The sequence below is a fragment of the Mustela putorius genome, unplaced genomic scaffold (genome assembly GCF_011764305.1).
Source record: "Mustela putorius furo isolate JIRA1106 unplaced genomic scaffold, ASM1176430v1.1 tig00000196_pilon_pilon_pilon, whole genome shotgun sequence".
NCBI classification, from domain to species: Eukaryota; Metazoa; Chordata; class Mammalia; order Carnivora; family Mustelidae; genus Mustela; species Mustela putorius.
The window spans coordinates 4345917-4359163 of record NW_025421310.1 but is presented as its reverse complement, the minus strand read 5'-3'; the positions used below and the strand labels follow the sequence as shown (position 1 = coordinate 4359163).

Sequence of the window (13247 nt, the reverse complement as noted above, 5' to 3'; positions counted from 1 at the left end):
AGTATACTAATTTAGTATTTTTCTTTTTTTTTTAAAGATTTTATTTATTTATTTGACAGAGAGAGATCACAAGTAGGCAGAGAGGCAGGCAGAGAGAGAGGAGGAAGCAGGCTCCCTGCTGAGCAGAGAGCCTGATGCAGGACTCGATCCCAGCACCCTGAGATCATGACCTGAGCCGAAGGCAGCGGCTTAACCCACTGAGCCACCCAGGTGCCCCACTAATGTAGTATTTTTCAACATTTACTCAATATTGTAATGTTGGTATTTAGTCCTTCCCTATAATTTCAGATGCTAATGTGTATCATGGTATCTCATTGTGTTTTTTAAAAATTTTTTAAAGATTTTATTTATTCTTTGACAGAGATCACAAGTAGGCAGAGAGAGAGGAGGAAACAGGCTCCCCACTGAGCAGAGAGCCCGATGTGGGGCTTGATCCCAGGACCCTGGGATCATGACCTGAGCTGAAGGCAGAGGCTTAACCCACTGAGCCATCCAGGTACCCCTCATTGTGGTTTTAATCTGCATTTCCTTAATGACTAATGATACTGGGCATGTTTTTATGTGACCATTTGCCATTACTTAATCTTTAGTGAAGTATCTGCCCAAATCTGTTACCCATTTATAAATTGGTTAGTCTGCCTTCTTTTGAGTTGAGTGTTCTGTATCTGTTCCAGATACAAGTACCAATGTGCATATGTGATATGTAAATAATTTTCTCTAGGCTGTTGTCTTTTCATTATCTTAGTTTTGTTTTTTGAGGGGTAGAAATTTTTAATTTTTTTTAAGATTTTATTTATTTATTTGACAGACAGAAATCACAAGTAGGCAGAAAGGCAGGCAGAGAGAGGGGGAAGCAGGCTCCCTGCCAAGCAGAGAGCCTGACGTGGGGCTCGATCCCAGGACCCTGGGATCATGACCTGAGCCTAAGGCAGATGCTTTAACCTACTGAGCCACCCAGGTGCCCCAGAAATTCTTAATTTTTAAAAGTAGGCTCTGCACTGGGTGTGGAGTCTAACATGGGGCCTGAACCTATGACCCTGAGATCACGACCAGAGCTGAGATCAACAGTCAGACATCCAGCTGAGCCACTAAGGCACCCAGAAATTCTTAATTTTGATGAGGTTATATTTATCATTTTTATATTTTATGGTGAAATAGCAAAGAAATCTTTGCCTAATCTAAAGTCACAAATACTTTTTCCTGGAAGTTTTCTAGTTTTAGGTTTTACATTTAGCCTTATTTAGGAGTTAATTTTTGTATATGGTACAAAGTGGCATGGATCAAAGTTGTTACTTACATGTACATATCCAATTGTTCCAGGGCAATTGAAAAAACACTTTCACTCTCTACTGAATTGACTTTGCCTTTTTCCCTCCAAATCAATTGACAAGGTATGTACCCGTTTATTTCTGGACTCTAGTCTGTCTCATTAACCTCTTTTTCTTTCTTTATGCCAATATTTGTCTTGATTACTGTAGCTTTTGCATTTCCCTGTGAATTGTGGAATCAGCTTGTTGAATTCTATTTAAAAGCCTACAGAAATTTTGAATGAGATGGTGCTGAACACATAAATGAAATTTGGTGAGAAGTGATGTCTTAATAATATTGAGATTTCCAAGGGATGAACGTAATGTAGCTATTTCTTCAGTATTTCTCTCAACTGAATTTTGTAGTTCTGAGTGTACAGATTATTTAAATATATCCTATTTTTTGGTGCTATTTTAAGTGGTATTTAATTTCAATTTCTAATTTTTTAATGCTAGCATATAGAAATATGACTGGTCTTTTTTTTTTTTTTTTAAGATTTTATTTATTTATTTGACAGAGATCACAAGTAGGCAGAGAGGCAGGCGGGGGAGAGGGGAAGCAGGCCCCCCGCTGAGCAGAGCCCAATGTGGGGCTCAATCCCAGGACCCTGAGACCATGGCCTGAGCTGAAGGCCCTCCAGGTGCCCCAACGCAGCCATATTTTAATAAGGATAGAGGCCATTATAAAATGAGAAAAGTCCTTGGTATCCGGCAGATGGGATAAAGACAGCCACTCACATTTCATGGAAAATCAGAGCCTGACTAAAGATTCCCAGCAAAACAAGAAGACACATCCAAGACCAGATGCTGAATTAAGGGTTGGATGCATTTACCCACCCAAACCAAATTCTGGTAGTTCTCCAACATCACAGTAATGTACAAATCTCTTTGAGCAGTGATCTTCATTCTTCCCTGGAGAAGCCAAAGACCACATCTTTGAATGTCCCTGATCCCTGAAATGACAAACACTTCCTTAAAAGAGTCTAATTGAATAATAGGACGTTGGGAGGCATGAAAAGGAGCTGATCAGAAATCTGTATCTCTTAAGAGCAGCTTAGCTTTATCACTAAAGGGGAATACTGTGACATACTATTTGTTCATTACAATTTGGGTGCAGAAAAATATTTAATGGGGTGTCTCGGTGGCTCAGTGGTTTAAAGCCTCTGCCTTTGGCTCAGGTCATGATCCCAGAGTCCTGGGATCCAGCCTCCACATCCGGCTCTCTGCTCAGCAGGGAGCCTGCTTCCCCCTCTCTCTGCCTGCCTCTCTGCCTTATTGTGATCTCTGCAAAATAAATTTTTTTAAAAATCTAAAAAAAAAAAAATTGAATGGTAAGGGAAAAGTTCAAGATAAACAGGGTGATTAAAAAGAACTGAATACCTACCACAATGGTTTCTAGAATCCTACATATGCATATGAGCACACCCAGTCTCTGCTGAAAGCCACTCATAATCAATTCTACTTTAGGTAATCTAAAGCAGGTTATGTTTAGTGACCTCTAGGAAGACTATCAGGCTAATTCACTCTTTTTGCCAAAACGAAATTCAGTTCCCCTTTCCTAGAATGTGGGTTGGGCCTACAACTTGCTTTCATCAAGAGAACATGACAGAAGTGACGCGGTGCCAGCTCCAGGTCAGAAACTAAGAAGGCTGTTTTATCCTCAGGGAAGCTCAGGGGAGGAGTCTAGCCATCCTGCTGGAAAGGCATTAAGAGACCAAGTGAAGAGGGACAGGGTCTGAGAGTACATGAAATAAAGCTGAGGAACCCACTGGCAGCGAAAACAGAGGCCTAGCAACGGGACTTCCAGTTAGGTTTCACGCTCTGAACGAAGAGGCCACCTTCGGTATCCAAGCAGCAGGTACCGAATAACAGGTAAATCGTTCCTATCCCGCCCAGTTTGAACTCCTCACCCCCAGAAACAGGACATAATAAAGTGGTCCTCGCCCTGGCTACTACTCCATTTTGGGTAGACTTTGTTATGTAGCCACAAACGTTAAAGACATTTAAAAAGAAAACCTCTGGCCCCACATGGTGTCGCTGAGGCCACGTCACCAAATCGGGGCCATACTAACCCCAGTGCACTTTCATCCTCTCCCAGAAATGCAGTCTTAACCTGCCATGCAGGAACCTCCGGGTCACCACAACGGTCATCGGTCACACGGGTCCTCTATCCCCCAAAGGAAGAGATGACCCACCTAATTAGGACCCCCGCCCTTGCTCCAAGGGAAGATGGCCTTGCCCGGAACAACCCTTTTCTTTTGCTAATAACCCTCTCGGCCCACCCGCTTCCGATAAAGTCCTACGTGGCCCTCCTCGGTGCTCAGGGTACTCGCTCGTTCGCTGCCAGGTGCATGCATCGCTTCACGAAGGCGATCGGACCTTCAGTTTACTCAGTTTTGTTCCCGGGCAGCGCCTCCGACCCGGGCGCAGACGCGCCGCCTCATCTGCCTCCGCCCGAGCCTGCCACCAGTTCGGTTCCATCCCCAGCTGCTCACGGACAACGAGTAGTAGGGCTGGGGAGGCCTGGGTCACAGCCGGTCTTCCTTTACCAAACCCGCACACGGTAACTCAGAGGTTCCAGTCACCTGCCCCTGGCCGCACGGTCCTCCCCACGGAGCCCTCCACAGCGCCACTACTTGCAGCCGTATCACAGGTCAACACTAAGGAAATTTTACGGTACTGGACACGGAATGAGCGGATCTGAGCGCGGGACGCCCCGGCCAAGCCCCATACCCGTCCTGGCAACAAGCGGCGTGGTGAAGACCAGCCCCAAGGAGCAAGAGAAGGCCAAGTACCCGCCCAAGGTGTCCGAGGTTCTGCGCGGAAGGGAGGGTCCACTTCACAGCCCTGCCTCGCCCACCAGCCGCGGTGGATTCTGAGAGTCCGCTCCGCTGCGGTGTGCGCATGCGTGCCCCCGCCGCCGTGGTCTCGGAGTCCCAAACGCCCCGTTGTCCTGCCCAGCCAGAAGCAGAGCTTCAGTATTGAGGGGCGAATATAGAACCGGGAATGCCTGGGTTAGGAACGAACCAAAAGCCCTTATCCAAAAAAGCATGGTCTCCTTTCTCCCGGTCTCGGGACTGGCATGGGTGAAGGAAAGTTTTTGCGGATGAGGATGCGCATGCGTACGGGCGACAGCGGAAGCGGTGCCTCAGCTTCCTGTGTCTCCAGTGGGAGCGTTGGGAGGGAACGCGGTCGGGAGTACTGGAACACGCATGTGTGCGGGCGGGCGTGCGCAGCGGCGGAAGGAGGTTTGCTGCGCAGGCGCGTGGAGTCCCACGCCGCCGCTCTCCGCGGAGTGGTAGAGGCGTTCGGAAGTGGCAGGTTGGGACTTCCGCGCCGTGCGGAACAGATGTTCTGGGGGCGCGTCGGAGGGGCTCGGGTACTGGTGATCCCTGCGGGCGGGGGCCCGGGGGTCAGCGTCGGGGTGTGGGCGGCCTCGGTGGGGCCCTGGAGGCGCCCGGGTGGGGGCTGCAGGGACCGCTGTTGGAGCTCCACGGAGGCTGTGTGACGGGAACGTCGTCCGTCTCTCCGAGCCCCGACTCGCTCCCGCGGGAGACCGGACGCGGTCTCTCGAACAGCGGACAGCGTCCGACCTTTCGGTGCCGGGAATGGTGCCCTGCCCCGCCCAAACAGGCGGGGGCCTGGCTGCCATGGAGTGGTTGCCCCCGCGCCCCGAGATCGCGGTTTTCAGAACCAGCCGCGGACCTCATGTCTGTCCGATGAGGAAGACGAAGTGTGTTTTGTTGCAGTTGGCAGTTGTGCTGGCTGGAGAGGACGCCGCGGGCTCGCTTCGTGTAGTAGTACGGCGGTCACTGCACCAAACGCGCGCTGGGCAGGTGCCGGGCGCAGTGGAGCGTGCGCCTCGACCGCTGGGCCTCGGGCGGCGCGTCGCGCTTGCAGCTGCTGGGGTCCGCGCTCTTCCAGGTGCTGCCCCAGCGCCCTCTCGCGAGCTCGATCGCGGGCCTGCGCCCAAATCCTGCTGCTTTTCCTGACCTTCATGGGCCAACCCTACCAAAGCCTCTCAGTCATTGGGGTGTGGCTAATTCCGTGTGGCCGTGCCTGCCTGTCCTCAAGGATAGACGTTTGTCCTTTTAAAAATGCTTTATTGGAATATGTACAAACTGCAAGTGTATATCATAATATGTCATTGTTCAAGGAAGCAAATTTAATTTTACTGTTTTGACTTATTACTTGCCCAGAGTTAACCTAAAAATTAAAGATCAGTTATTTTACGGGCAAAAGATAATTTTTTTCTCAGGAATAGCAAATACTCGCAGTTAGGGATGTGCCAACCAGGGCACAATCACAGGCAAGCCCAGAGAACAAAGGCGAGGAAGGGAAAAGAAAGAACACTCCTGTATACAGGAGACGGGAGAGTTGGGAACTTTGTTAGAAACAAAATCTCCGTGGGAAAAGACTTGGAGTTGGGAGTGTAGTGGCTTCTCATGGCTGGGCTGTTACTGGGGGGTACCGTCCCTCCACATGCTGGGATAGGAAAGTAGTCTCAAAGTGCAAGGTCCCTCGTCACCTGTTAGTCTGCAGTTGACAGGAGTGGTGGGACATGAGAACTACTGCTGCTGGCTCCCCTCCATATTAGTGAGGTTTTCTCTTACTGAGTTTCACACTAAAATAGCTGAAAACTCTTACTTAGTTCTCAAATTCTTTCATTAGCAGTATCACAAGTGCATATGGTAAGATGTCTGTTCCTTACACTTGGTTCAGAAAGTCCTGCAGAAGAATGATGACCTTAGGAAAACTACCATTACCCTACAGGTCCTCTTTCTCCATTATTTGCCTCACCCGAGGATTTTTTTTTTTTCTTTTTTCCCAAGCCCAAAAACTCTCCAGCAGTTCATACTCTTAGATGATGTCTAGCTTTACTGGTGGACTGTGGGTAGGCAGGCCTGTTGGCATTTACACCCCAAGTGTCCATTGCCCTTCTTAAGCATTCATTATACCTTCAGAAATGTTTGTTCAACAAATCAAGTTGATAACTTACCTGTTAATTGGAAATACTCTGTGTACTTAATTTCTGTAAGGAAGGTTGCTGTGAGAAACTTCTTCGTATCTGGCTGAATCAGTTTTTCATCCATATCCTTTTTACTTTGATGATTCCACTTCTCTTAAAAATAGAGGATAGGAGTAAAGGACAAAAAGATGTGAAGATGAGAGGTAGGAAAGAATTGAAATGGTCAAAAAAAAGACAAGATGAAAATGACCTTCTCCCAGTGAACCTGAAGTCATTTCCTTGCAGTGTTAGTTCAGTGACCCCAGGTGGGAGTGGTACCACAGCTGGAGTTCCCACCACAGCTGGGAGACTCTAGGGATCTACTTTTTCCTTTACCTCTTGGTATTCAGTTGAAACTTCATATTCCTCCTGTGTCCTGTAATGACTAAAGCACCATGGGATTGAATTTGATACTGGGAGCAGCATTTTCAGAAGGATTTTGATAAACTGGGTCTCTACTTAGTGGGAGGCCAGAATGGTGGGGAGTCTGGAAATTATGTCTCTTGAGAAGGGGTAGAAAAATCTCTATGTGTTTGCCTGGAAAGGAGATAGCTGCAGAGATATGTGAAAGTATGTCTCTGGTAAAAAGGAATTTCAATTGCTATTTTCATCTATGAGCTCCAGAAATAGAACCAGGTAGAAATAATAGAGTAGCAAATTCTGACTAAAACACTTTTTTTTAAGGGGTGCCAGGGTGGCTCAGTTGATTGTCTGCCTTCAGCTCAGGTCGTGATCTCAGGGTCCTGGGATGGAGCCCTGAGTCAGGCTCTCTGCTCAGTGGGGAGCCTGCTCATGCTTATGCTCTCTTGAACTCTCCAACAAATAAATAAAATCTTAAAAAAATAAAATATTTTTTAAAAAGTAATTAAAATTTTAAAATTGAAGTATAGGTGACACACAGTATTATATTATGATGAAACAACTCTGTAACATTCAAGACAATAAGTAGAGTTACTGTCTGTTCATCATGCCAAGTTATTATGATTAACTATATTCTCTATGCTGTACTTTTCATAACTGACTAAACTGCTTTTAACAAATGGCAATCACAAAACTGGATAATCTTTCCAATGAGGTTATTACATAGGTTATTATGATGATGATTACTTTGCTTTTTGACATATCTTCAAATTTTTTAAAATGTTACAATAAATTATAAAGTAAAAAGAATTTCCCATCCTCTTTTTCTAATTCCTCAAATGCTAACCTTTTACTGCCTTCCCTTTATCCATATATTTCTCTCTAAATATGTTACTTTGAAATATATATAATATATATAATATATGTTGTTATATATTATATTTGTTATATGTGAAATAAATGTTATATTTGAAAGTAAGTTGCTGACATGATGCTCCTTAACCTAAATATTTCAGTGTGAATTTCTTACATAACTGCAGTGAAATTATCAAAATCAGTTAATTCACACTGGTGTAGGGGTGCCTGGGTGGCTTAGTCAGTTATGCATCTGCCTTTGGCTCAGGTCTGGGATCGAATCCCGAATTGGGTTCCATGCTCATTGGGAGCCTGCTTCTCCCTCTGCCCCTCCCCAAGTTGTGCTCGCTCTCTTTCTCAAATAAATAAAATCTTTTAAAAAAATTCACAGTGAGGGGCACCTGGGTGGCTTAGTGGGTTAAGCCTCTGCCTTCAGCTCAGGTCATGATCCCAGGGTCCTGGAATTGAGCCCCACATTGGGCTCTCTGCTCAGTGGGTAGCCTGCTTCTCCCTTTCTCTCTCCCTGCCTCTCTGCTACTTGTGATCTCTCTCTCTGTCAAATAAATAAAATATTTTTTAAAAATTCACAGTGTTATAATTCTGTCATTTAATCCTAGGTTGATTATCCTTGTGAAGTCTTTTATAGCAAAAGAAAATTGAGTGTCATACATTGCATTAAAGTGTCATGTCTCTTTAGTCTCCTTTAACCTGACTGACATTTCCTCAGTCTTTGTGTTTCATAACATCCCTCTTTTCTTTTCTTTTCTTTTTTTTAAAAGATTTTATTTATTTATTTTACAGACAGAGATCACAAGTAGGCAGAGAGGCAAGCAGAGAGAGAGAGAGGAGGAAGCAGGCTCCCTGCTGAGCAGAGAGCCCGACGCAGGGCTCAATCCCAGGACCCTGGGATCATGACCTGAGCTGAAGGCAGAGGCTTTAAACCACTGAGCCAACCAGGCACCCCGACATCCCTCTTTTAAAAATGTTGTTATGATGGGGTACCTGGGCTTCTCAGTCGGTTGGGTGTCCAACTCTTAGTTTTGGCTCAAGTCATGATCTCAGGGTTGTGGAATCAAGCCCTGCCATCACTCTCTGCACTCAGCATGGAGTTTGCTTCATCGTCTCCCTCTGCTTCTCTCCCTTGCTCATTTCTCTCTCTCTCAAATACATAAATATGTTATTAGGAAATAATTTTGAACTTAGAGAAGACTTGTAAAAATGGTACAAAACTCCCACAATCCCTTTATCCAGCTGCACCTGAAGTTAACATCTTGTATAACCATCATGAACACATGAAGTTAATATTGATAAAAAACTAATCATTCTTCTATTGACCTTATTCTAATTTGGCCAGTTTCCCCACTCCTGTACTTTATGTTGTTCTGGGATCCAATCCACATTACATTTAGTTGGCATGTCTCCCAAGTCTCCAGTTGCTGAAGGTTCCTTAGGTCTTCTTTGTTTTTCATGACCTTGACACTCTGGAGTCTAGGTCAGTTATTTTGTAGGAGGACCTTTAACTTCGGTAGGTCTGATGTTTTCTCATGATTAGATCAAGGTTATTAATTTTGGAAATGAATACCACAGATGTCATGTGCCCTCCTATGTACATCGTAGTTGTCAGGCAGTACCTGATGTCAGCTGGGAATGCTTGCTTTGATAACATGATTCAGGTGATGTCTGACAGGTTTCTCCATTGTGAAGCTACTATTTTAGTCCCTGTAATTAACAAGTATCTTGAGAGGAAGTACTCATAATTACTTGATTTGCTCAAGCTGTCCCTGGTTTTGCTATGGGGAGCACCCTCTATTTGGTTCCTGTGTGTTTTAGACATGCCCCATTATTTTATGAGCACTTCCTTTCTAGCACAACGAGATGATACAGGCACATTTTTCACTTTGCCTGTCTAGCCCTGGAGTCTATATCTCCATGGCATCCTGAGGTTTGTTTTCTTCCCTTTCCTTCCCTTCCCTCCCTCTACCCTCCCCCTTCCCTCCCTCTTTTCCTCTCCCTTCCTTACCCCCCCCCCATTCCTTTTCCTTCTCCTTCCTTCTTTCCTAGAGACTGGTACTTAGAAACCAAGGGTTGGGGCTGAGTAGGGGTTGAGTGTGTTTATTACCGCTTGGATGTTATTGTTTCTAGCCCTGATTAGGGGACAGATGGGATATCCTAACATACAGCCTACTATATACATGCATATGCACATCTTTTTTTTTTTTTCTTGAGATTTGCTGTCTGGTCCTATTTATTTGTTACTTTTAGAAAATCTCATTATTGACAGGTCTTAGAGGTAGAAGCTCTCAAGAGGACAGCCTGTGCCTCTTGGCAGTTCGTTCCTGGTGTTTTTCTTTGGCCTCTTTCATTCTTTTGGCCAAAGTTTAACATATTCTCCAGCATCTTCCTTTTTTCCTCAGTATGCTGTTTCTTCAGAGTGACGCACCAACATTTGCGTTGCAGGACACATGGATTATCAAGACAATCTTGGGTGCTTTGATTCTAGGTCTCTTTACCTTCTTAATTTAGGGGCTTTCTCAAAACATGCTGGTGAATGTCCTCTTTAGAGAGATTGAGAAGTTTGCAGGTTCTACTAGCTCTTTGAGGCCTCAGGTGATGAGGCATGGTAATATCAATGAGTCCAGGAGTATCCCTTCTTTCTACTAAGTGGAGAACACCCTTATTGACATCCACAGTGCAACCCTGAACAGATTTGTTCTTTCTTTCTCCAGTCCTGCTTGGTCTGTAACGGGAATGCCCCTTACTCAGTTAGCCAGTGGGTATGGCCGAGGGTTAAGACTCCCTGCTTCATGGCAAAGCCTTGTCATTCCCAACAGAGATTTGGATCACATAACCCTCCCATTCTTCACCCAGAGCCTCGGCAGCAACTTCTGTGACCGTACAGCCCTTGTGAGAGCTGTGAAGTGCGCGTTCATCATCCGCTTTGGTCAGGCTCTGGGAGACCCAGCCAGCAGCCAGGAAGGAGAGGCTCAGCTCCATCCTGAAGCAGCCAAATACCCATGCCTCTGTTTCACAACTTGTCTACATTGGTTAAAACCAGTGCACTCATGGATAACATTACAGCACAGCAGCGTGGAGTTTCTTCTGTATTTCTGATTTTCTGTCCTTAAAACTTGGTTCTGTGGTAGAAGGAAACCTGACTCCCAGTACCCACGGTATGTTATTTGTTATTTGCTTTGTCCCAGCCTTGCTTGTTTGCACGGACTATCGGGATTGCTAACACAGAATCATCTGGGGAGCATGGAGCCTTCTTTCTGCCTTTAGCTGAGGACATACTGGCCAAATAACAGAGTTCACGTCGTCTTAAGTAGCTGACTTACCATTGTGATGGGTTGGTCTTCCTGCCCAAGAAAAGGGGGAATCCTTGTGTTGTTGAAATCTATTTTGTCTTTCAGCCATATTTGAAAGATGGTTGTATAGGTTTTTGTCATACAGTTTTTGTTAAACTTCTAAGTATTTTATCTTTGTTGACCCTAGCACTAGGGGTTTTCCCTCCCATTATGTCCTCTCTTTACTGTCTGAGGTTACCTGGCATATTTATTTCTCTATCCTAATTGTCCACATTGCCACTTCACTGGAAACTTCTTGTTTTGCTTTGTTTTCATTAGTTCTCATTGTCCTATCCAGTTCCATTTCACGGATGAGAAGCGATGCCAGGCAGCTCTTTCGTGCTTCTTAATTATGCTGGGAAGTCTTGTGACCATGCGGTTTTTTCAGAACAAGGCATTCATAAGCCAGTGATGCGAGAAGCTGCGGAGTAGCCCTGAGAACTCTTATCCCTCCCTTCTTTTTCTCCAGCTGGTGTCTCAGGATCCAGTCCTTCTCAGGCAGAGACATTTAGACAAAGAGGAATGGCTGCTTCAGCGCCAGCAGAGCATCAAGGTAATACACGCAAAGCTCTCAGAACAATAAGTGTTGTTCGATCATCATTACCAGGGGCCATTTGGAGGAGTGGATGTTGGAGACATCGCAACATGATCTCTCACACCTTTAAGAACTGGTAATGCTCTTAGGAAGGTGTGTGGCTGGACATGCTGCTCTGTTTTGATGTTTTACAGGGGGGAATGGATATGAGTTTAGGCAGCAGAGTTTAGCCTTTTGTTTTGTTTTGTTTTGTTTTTTGGTTCCCTTTTTGTCCTCAGCTCTGCATCCACAGGACTCCGGTCTTCAAGAGAGGGGCTCCATGAAGGGGAGGGTAACCCCGGAATTCTAGAAGGCACATCACTGGTGAGTTAGGATTTCATTTTTCCTTTTCTGTGGTGAGACTATTGTCAGTATGTGTGAACTTGAGTCCAACTGACTTGTCCTCAGGATTGCAGACGGGGCTAAAACACAGCTACGTGCCATGAAAGAGGTAGAGTTAGCAAAGTGGCTGGGAAATGAGAAGAATAAAGTCATTAGTGAAATGGAGAGCTTTGTGAATAGTGTAGACTTTTAGGTGCCCCAAACTTTAATTCCATGTCCAACGGCAAATTTAAAAAAGAAGTGAGATTTTCCCTTGTTTCCATACTAGTTGGAGAACAGTTTTCCTATTTCACACATACAGATTTAGAAAATTGTGAAATACTCTTACAAAAGGAGAAATCCAAACTCCTATAACCGGTTTTAACATATTGGTGGAAAATATAGTATACTTGTTTCTATCCAAAGAGCTGGGTTTTTTTTTTTTTTTACTGTCTAGACGTATGTACATATACTTGTCCAAAAAAGATCTGGATCCTGTCATACACGCCATAACACCCACACCGTGCAAGTCTTTCTGCCAAGACCTAGCCCTTTTCTCCAAGACCTTGTGAATAAGAAAGTGTTTGGAATTTCAGCGATCAGTAATGTTCCAAGATGTGGCCATCAACTTTTCCCAAGAAGAATGGCGATTCCTGAACCCTGCTCAGAGAAAATTGTACACAGTGGTGATGTCGGAGAATTATCAGAACCTGGTTTGGCTTGGGTAAGTGCATCGAGCCTTGAATTCAGTGTCTGGTCTCTGGTGGATCTTCTTCCTTTCAGTAGAATTCTCTGGGGGAACTACTGTGGTCTTTGCTTTATTTTTTTGTTCCATGTCCCATAAAGAGCAGTGAGAAGTGGGCAACTCTCTTGTTCTCATCTTTCAGGAAATCTTTAAACTTTGCTTGGTCATTTTCATAAGGGCTTTTCTTCCTGAGGGCTGTGGTAGCAGGGCTCAATTCTCAGGTAATAATGGCATGGCCGTTTGCTGTCTCTTTTTCTTTGCCCAGGCATTTCTATGTCTAAGCCTGATGTAGGTTTCCTACTGTAGCAAGGGAAACAGGTGTGGGGGATGAGAAGCAAGGAGGCAAGATCTTCATGAGCAGATGAGTGGGGAACCAAGCAGGGGGAGGCGACACATGCATAAGGCCAGCTGCTCTGACAACAGCCTTGAGGTGTTTGGACACCTCCCTTCAGAGAGCCCTTTAGTTCAGTTCCAGAGTGGATCTGGCTTTCATCTGTCTTTTAAAATAATTCCTTCCAGCCTCCAGATGGAAGTGAGTCTCCCCTCGCTTCCGCAGTTAATGATCCGCTTCCTGCCTTTGCTCTCCAGGTGGTTTCTCACTGGCTCATCTTCCTGCTTTTTTTTCTTTTCATTCATATGGCTATTCTTTCGAAAACATTCGTCAGGGCTTCTGTTTTCTTTATGCAAAAAATACTCATTCTGTCCTCTGAGTAACTGGATAAGTGTATCCATC

At 45.1% G+C, this 13247-nt stretch overlaps 1 non-coding gene across 2 annotated transcripts; it reads left to right on the top strand.

Annotated features, from left to right (window-relative positions):
- The first annotated feature begins 452 nt into the window (after positions 1-452).
- LOC101687511 lies at positions 453-12487 on the top strand. Of its 2 annotated transcripts, XR_006605788.1 has the most exons (7): positions 453-496; positions 1321-1391; positions 2972-4628; positions 5057-5231; positions 11344-11427; positions 11688-11772; positions 12227-12487. It is a non-coding gene; the product is annotated as an uncharacterized LOC101687511 (transcript). The 2 variants fall into 2 exon arrangements; XR_006605789.1 differs by lacking the exon at positions 5057-5231.
- Positions 12488-13247: the final 760 nt, after the last annotated feature.